General features: G+C 44.2%; 1 protein-coding gene and 1 long non-coding RNA gene across 2 annotated transcripts in view; both read left to right on the plus strand.

The window, feature by feature from the left end:
• The window catches only part of PARVA (parvin alpha), a 108,189-nt gene that overhangs the window by 36,824 nt on the left and 64,272 nt on the right, over nt 1-7,093 (plus strand). The gene's annotated exons all lie outside the window — the stretch shown is intronic.
• LOC109321163 lies at nt 1,883-4,425 on the plus strand. Its single transcript, XR_002103987.1, has 3 exons — nt 1,883-3,214; nt 3,683-3,752; nt 4,319-4,425. It is a non-coding gene; the product is annotated as an uncharacterized LOC109321163 (long non-coding RNA).

Consider the following 7,093-nt stretch of genomic DNA (forward strand, 5'->3'; position numbering starts at 1 on the left):
CGGACTAGATGATCTACTCAGGTCCCTTCCGACCCAAGAAACTATGAAACTATAACATTCTCTTGTGCCCTACAGCACCTAATTAAGAGTATTAGACTATGGTTTAATTTTTTTTCAACTTTCACTTTAAAACAGCCTTTTAAAAACGGTTTCTTCCTCTGGCTTCAGATGGTTTGAGGTTACATGATAATGAGGAATATGTATTCTCCAATTTACAGGGTTGGGGGGCAACTTTTTTGACAAGTTTCCACAGATTAACCCTGCACCATCCCCAAGTGCCTCTCTGGCCCTTATCTTTACTTGATCTGCTGTTGAGCTATCTGCTCCCTGCTCTCTGCTCCCTGACCAAGCAGTTGCTCTAATTTCTGCTTCTTACCCTGTGCTCCCTGCCTGATTGAATTCCCTGCTGCCATCATGCTGCCTGTCCCCTCTCCAGTCTGCTGTGCACCACATACACAGGTTGCTACTTGTGGCACCTATGCTGCAGGTTGGTCTGTACTGATATATGGCAGAGTTGATTAACCTCTGGCCCATGAGCCAAATGCACCTACAAAGCCATGGTATCTGGCTCATGGGACTCTCCATGGGTTGGGAAACTTGGTGGTGGGGAAGCAGTGGCAATTAATATGGCCATGCTTCCCTGCTGCAAAATTCCCAAGCTCTGTGCAGCTGCGTCAGGGCCTGCATCAGACCCCCCTGCCTCCCCCTCCAGCTGGGTTGGAGCTAGGTCATTCCCTCCCCCCTGTGGGGCTGAGTTGGGACTACATCAAGCTCCCTTCCCCCTCCGCATGGTTGGATGGGCTCTGCTGTGACTGTCCTGGGTGGCAGAATGGGACCACCAACTGGATCCAGCCGATGGGTAGCTGGGCGCAGCCTGCAAGCCAAAAAGGTTGAGCACCACTGGTTTAGGGCATCACACTAGGAATATGGACCTGAGGTTTACTATTGGCTTTGACTATGGGTGCCTATAAGCGTGGAGGCTGTTCTGATGCATTGGAATCCCAGTGCGTTGGAGCAGACTCGACCAAGTAATAACTCTAAGAAACAGCATTAGCATGTAGGAGGATTTAAAGCCTGAGACTTAGAGCAAGGGCCTACAGGCTGGATGCAGCCCACAGAGCCAGAGGGCTTTGCCTATGCTCATGCCAGAGCTGGGGCTAGGCAACTGGAAGCTGTGTTTGCATCACCACAATTTCTCACCACCCTCTGCTCTGCTCCATGGCTGCGGTGCAGGCACAGCTTCCAGCTGGTGGGGAACTGAGCTGGGGCTTCCCACTGTGCCTGCACTGGAGCTGGGGGGTAGAAATAAGCAGCTTCAGCATCCAGCTGCCCAGCCCTAATTCAGTTCCTCGCCAGCTGGAAGCTGTACCTGTATTGCAGCTGGGGAATAGGGGGTGGGGAGAAGTGACAGTGGCACAGGCACAGCTCCCAACTGTCTCCTCCCCTTGGCTCAGTTCAGTTTCCTACTGGCTGAAAGCTGTATTTGCACCCTGACCAACGAGCGGTGTTGGGGCTAGGAGGAGTGGTAGTGTCTGGCCCTGGTGTGGGTGCTGACAAATCCCCCTGCTGTTGAGGCATCACCAGAGCTGCTCAGCCTGCATCAGATTGGGGCTGGGTTGTTCCAGCCTGTGGCTTAAAAAGGCTGCTGGCCCCTATATCATTTAAAGTTCTGCAAACTGCTTTTGGAGCGCACCCTCTGATCATTCAGCATGTGTTTGCATTATTATTCTAGTGAAATGTTCTTAATTAACATACAGAGGTTGATAGCAAAGTTGATACCACTGTCAATGAGTTTTCCATTTTAGACAGTGAAGCCAGATTAGAAAAATAGGCCATGGGGTTTTTAAAAACAAGTCTTTTTATCCAAGGTCCTTATCCTATAAGTTTTCTGACACATAGGAGGAATTTTTTTGAGTGATCTAAAATCATTGTTTTGTGAAGTACTATTGTTTATGCTTGCAAAGCTCTTACGTTTGGCGGGTTGCATAAATAGTTGTAAAGCTGGTGCTCTACAGCAAGACTTAATTGTTTCAGTGTGACCAAATTAAGTTTTATATGTGAATCCTAACTTTAACTCTGGTAATCAGAAAATACTCTGACGTATCTTGCTCACTATAATTCTTGTTTTGTTCTGGTGTTTTTATAGCGCCTCTCTCCCCCCCACCCCAATGAGTCATGGGCCTAGTGTGATTTCTGAAGGGGAGAAGAAAACAACACTACCTCCCAGGAACAATTTATGGTAAATTCCTGCTTCCCCAAACTTATGGCAATACATATTCCAATGGACTTTATATAATGGCTTAAACAAAAATAAGATCCAGATCGTAATAGCCTCAAAGAAGGAGTTTATCAACACATGCTGGAAGGAGTGGGTGGAAGAATTTGTTGGAGTGGAAGATTTGGTAATGTGTGCACCCTACCTAAAAATCAGATATGGTGATGCTTCTGTTTAAAGTGGTGACACAGAATTAAAGCCAGAAACTGATGAATGTGAAAACCCCCATTTCTGTTGTTTGTGCTCAGAAAAAAAATTCCAGCTCTGCTTTAACTCTTTTTATGCTTAATTTCTTCTCCTTCCAGGAACATTAAGTTGTTAGAACCATGTTTTTTTTCCATACAGTCAACAATTGGAGGAAAAAAATTGTAAGGACCCAAACCTATCTTACGTTACCGTCTGGCCACATGGAGTTCCAAGGCTGCAACTAAGCAATCTTTAACCCATTCCATGCACAGTTATTGTTGTCCCTATTTTAAGAAAGTGTCTGTCTTTTGGCTTTGGTGTTAGTAGAAGGCAAATTAACGTATTTAAATGGCTACCAATTATAATATTATTTGACACTTGCATGATTATGAGCCTGTTCCAATGAACCCAGTGGCCATTGGCTAAGGCAACACTGGGTCTTATATCTTCAACTTGGTTTTATAGAATTTTAATTAATTCTGACAATACTTTTGTGATGTGAGTAAGTAGCATCCCCATTTTACAGATGACAAACTGATGCACGCAGACCAGATGTGTGACACCAAGTAAGGCCATAGTTGAACCAGCCCTTGAATTCGTGTGTTCCTGGCTCTCAGTTCTGTGCTCTGTGAACTCAGTCATGTTGCCCCTTGAATACCTAAAATGCTTCTTTCTCCCCTCCTTCATTCTGTGCTTTCCCCCTTTTCCTGCAGGGCTATCCTCCTGGTGACTTCCACACTCATGTAATGAGAGGTATAAAGAACTGATGGATTTTGAAAGATAAGAAACATGTAGATACCAGATGCCACAAGCTACACTTGCTTTTGCTTTACTTTTTACTTCCCTTTTCAAAAAGTTGCAAGAATGATCTGGCCCTTAGTTTTTAACATGATTATGAGACAAAAAAAGGTCTATAACCTGATAGACAGTGGCTTCTTACAGAAGATCCCAAGACCTTTTTGTAGAAAAATGGTAATGGTAATTGCTAGTCCTGGTTATAACAGATGAAAGAGAAAAACAGTAAAGAAAGGAGAATGAATTCCTTGTGCACTGGACCCTTTTGAGCTCTACTGTTAGGAGCTCTACTTTTACCAGTTTTAAAAATGAATTTTGGAAAGGCAAAAGCATAGTACGTGGTTCCACACTTAAGGAGTTAAAAGTCTGGAGCTGCGCTTGATGAGCCAGATGGTCTTTAACAGTAACATTGTTCATATTGTTTAGATTATCCTGTTGCAAGTACAGTGCCTCGTTTACCTTTTATGGAAGAAAGTGTGGAAAATTGACCACAGATGTAAGTAACCAAGAATGATGGCTGAGGCAATTCTTACCAGGCCTCCCTCTCTAACATGCCTGATCCTGCAGATAAAAATAGAGAAATGTGAGGCAGCATGAGAAATGGCTAGTGTTACCTATTTACGTGTTTAATTTGAGCCCTGTGAGCTACTAAAACCTTTATTTTCTTAAGCCAGGGTTTCTTCATATTAAAGTAGTTTCAGTTGTGCATCATAGGCAGCCTGAATGTAAATTTTTATTCAGGTACTAAATATCTTCGTTGTATATTTTCCCATCCTGTTCCAAAAAAAAAAAGGAAAAGGAAAGGAGGACAAGCCAAATGCACTGACCTCAAGCACAATTTTATGATCCAAAATCTTCATGAAAAGATTGGTACCCATTTTGTGCTCTAATGAGAGAGAGCGCACAATCTCTATTATTATTGATTTGATTTGTATCACAGCCAAGAGCTGTGCCAAATTAATTAGAACTAGTTTATTGTTGTCCCTCCATAATATTTTACTAAAGCTTGTGTTGCATCTTGAAAGTCAATTCCAGGTTGGAATAAAAGTTTTTTTTCTTTAGACAGGTATCTCTGTTGTGCAGTGCATGGACTTGGAAGACACAGCGCTTAAACAGAACAAAAGAAAATTGCTACAAATGAAAGCAATAAATCCCTGTTTTATAAAGTCCTTTTGTTTCCTATCACTTTTCTCTCCCTCCCTCATTTCCTGCCTCTTGTTAGGAACTGCTGTCAAGCTTCATTTTCTTCTGGCAAGTGGTTCCCTTTGGAGCCCCAAAGCTGACACCACAGCATTTGCATGCAGGTGCCACTGCAGTAGAAAGCAGCCCCTCAGTCTGCATCTCCTCCTGCCTTAGGAGGAGACGGAGCCACATCCATCAACCTGTTCAACATAGGAATCAGCCCAGAGACTGAAAAACTCTCCTTTGTGTAGTGATCATCAAGTTCAATAAACACAGGGATATGTGAATGAGAACAACAAGTTTCATTGCAGAGCGTTAGGCTATCACTATAGTTTATTTCATACATGGAATGTGTTGGCTCATGTCTTCATAGCTGCCATTTTATTTTCAGCCACAGCTTGCTTTGGCCAAATTGACAGCATAATACTCTCTTTTATTACACCTAGGCTTAAAGAGAAGTTTGAAGAAGTGTTTTCTAGTTCTGTCTGCTTTTGAGTCTCTCTCAGATAACCTGTTGGGCCTTGGTTACATCCATGTAAATTCAATGACTTCCAGATACATGGAGTATCTGAGGGCAGAATTTGGCTTTCAGTCATTAATTAATATATAAAATGGACAAAAACATTTGATAATACTAATTGGTGTACTGGAAAATCATACTTTACCCTGAAGGAATTTCAGGAAGTTGGCAATTAAACTGAAAGCTGTACAATATAAAAGTTTACTAACATAAAAAGAACTGAAGATAGCAATTTAGACTTTTTAAAAGAAAACAGATCTACTTTTAAGTTAAAACATAGAATGATAAATATGAATGTATAATGGCACTAAGTAGTGATATATACTATACTAATTTTTAACAACTGGGTTAAAATTCCCATAGGTCATAAGAAAAAAATATTATGATGGGCCTTGAATGCTTACTGGCAGTAGTGTAACTTGGGATGGTTGAGCAGTGCAGACTCCTGTAGCAGTAATACCTGGGGCAAGCAGATGATGCTTCACTAGCATCAGCTGGGGACTTGGAGTCTCTTGGAGCACCTAAGGCTCCCTCCTCTACCCATGCTCAGCACCCCCTCACCTCTGGCCCTCAGTGACACTGCCCCACTATAGGGTTTTGCATAGAGCACAAACTGCTATTTATGCCTCTGCTTACTAGACTAAGTGTGTGTTTGTGCAAAAGTAAGCACCTGTGGTTTTTTATAACCCTGATGTTTTCAGAACTCTTCCTAATTAGAGATCTGACAGTTAGGAAAACTCAAATCAGCTAGTTCACCTGTACCACATCTTGCTTATACCATATCACCTGCACCACACTTTCCTTAAGTTGACCAGTTGAAATGGGCATGGACAGTTGTCAGGTGTGGAACAAAGACAAGTTAACTGGGAGAGAGGTGAGAGGCACACATGTAGGCTTTATGTCTTGAACCACCATGTTGAGTTCAAAGCAATGCTCCTGGCATCAGTGGTTTTATATTGTGGTACTCCTCAGACCACAGGATGCACAAAGCATCCCCACTCCCCAGTCCACTCTCCCTCCCCAGTCCACTCCTACAAGCACCTGCTGCATCCCAGAACAGGCCATATGTCACCATTTTGAGAGTAACTTGTAGCCAAACAGATTTCATGCTTTGGCTAGTAATTTTTCAGCAAAGCTGATGTGTGCTCTTTTCTCTGCTTTTGTAAATTTTTGTAATTGTAGTCACAAAAGTTGGGAATTAATCCAAAGTAGTAGGTATTCTGGTACAGAGTTTTAAAGCATTGTTTTCCCAGGGTAGGCACAAAATTCTTATAGATCAAGCTAGAAGCATAGGAGAAAGCATAGGAAAAAGGTTCTGTCACCTACCAACCCCTAAGTGTCTATAGATAGATGGCCTTTTGAAAACAGAAGAAATATTGTTCAACATTAATAAACTAGAAAGTTAAGAATAAAATCATCATTATCTGTAGGGGTGCACTGATAGAGATTTTGAGGGCTAATACCAATAGCTGATTTTTAAGGAGGCGTGTCGGCCAATACTGACCCACTTTCCAATACAGTTGCATCCAGCTGGTAAGTCTCTTGGGTGGAAGGGGAGAAAATAGTAGGGCAGATTGGTGCCCCCCCCACCCATAGTGAGGGAGGGAGTGGGACAGGGGCTGGAGCTGCAGCAGGCACTGCCCAGCCAGAATGGGGTGTGTGACAGAGCCACAGTTCATCCGGGGAACATGGGGGAGAGCAGCTTTGATCACTACATGCACCCCAGGAAGGCATGGTGGGTGGGAAGCATGTGTCTACAGGGAAGGGCGGGCTGCAGCTGTGGACTGGGGTCAGGGCTGCACCAAGCTCTTTCCAGTGGGGGGGACTGGGCTACGCTGCGCTCAGGGCAGGCGGCAGTGGCGCTGGGAGGAGGGCTATGGTGAAATTTGGGGTGGCTATAGCCCCCCACCCCAGTAGCCCTGCTTCCAGCACCACTGCTGCCTGCCATAAGCGCAGCGCAACTCAGCTTCCTGTCATGGTCCCTGGTCTCAGCCCACAGCTGCAGCCTGCCCTGCTCCATTCTGCGCAGATCTGGGGGCATGCCCCCACATGCCTCCCAGGATGCACACAGTGGCGGGAGCCACTTCCCCTCCCCATGCCCCCTGGACAATCCTAGACTCCGTCTCGCACCCCCC

The sequence above is a fragment of the Crocodylus porosus genome, unplaced genomic scaffold, assembly GCF_001723895.1.
Source record: "Crocodylus porosus isolate Cpor-Errol unplaced genomic scaffold, CroPor_comp1, whole genome shotgun sequence".
Classification (NCBI taxonomy): Eukaryota; Metazoa; Chordata; order Crocodylia; family Crocodylidae; genus Crocodylus; species Crocodylus porosus.